Consider the following 511-nt stretch of genomic DNA (forward strand, 5'->3'; position numbering starts at 1 on the left):
AGTAACACCAGCATCTGATCTGATCTCCCCAGTAACACCAGCATCTGATCTGATCTCCTCCAGTAACACCAGCATCTGATCTGTTCTCCCCAGTAACACCAGCATCTGATCTGATCTCCCCAGTAACACCAGCATCTGATCTGATCTCCCCAGTAACACCAGCATCTGATCTGATCTCTCCCAGTAACACCAGCATCTGATCTGATCTCTCCCAGTAACACCAGCATCTGATCTGATCTCCCCCAGTAACACCAGCATCTGATCTGATCTCCCCCAGTAACACCAGCATCTGATCTGATCTCCCCAGTAACACCAGCATCTGATCTGATCTCCCCAGTAACACCAGCATCTGATCTGATCTCCCCAGTAACACCAGCATCTGATCTGATCTCCCCAGTAACACCAGCATCTGATCTGATCTCCCCAGTAACACCAGCATCTGATCTGATCTCCTCCAGTAACACCAGCATCTGATCTGTTCTCCCCAGTAACACCAGCATCTGATCTGATC

The sequence above is a fragment of the Xyrauchen texanus genome, chromosome 50 (assembly GCF_025860055.1).
Source record: "Xyrauchen texanus isolate HMW12.3.18 chromosome 50, RBS_HiC_50CHRs, whole genome shotgun sequence".
Classification (NCBI taxonomy): Eukaryota; Metazoa; Chordata; class Actinopteri; order Cypriniformes; family Catostomidae; genus Xyrauchen; species Xyrauchen texanus.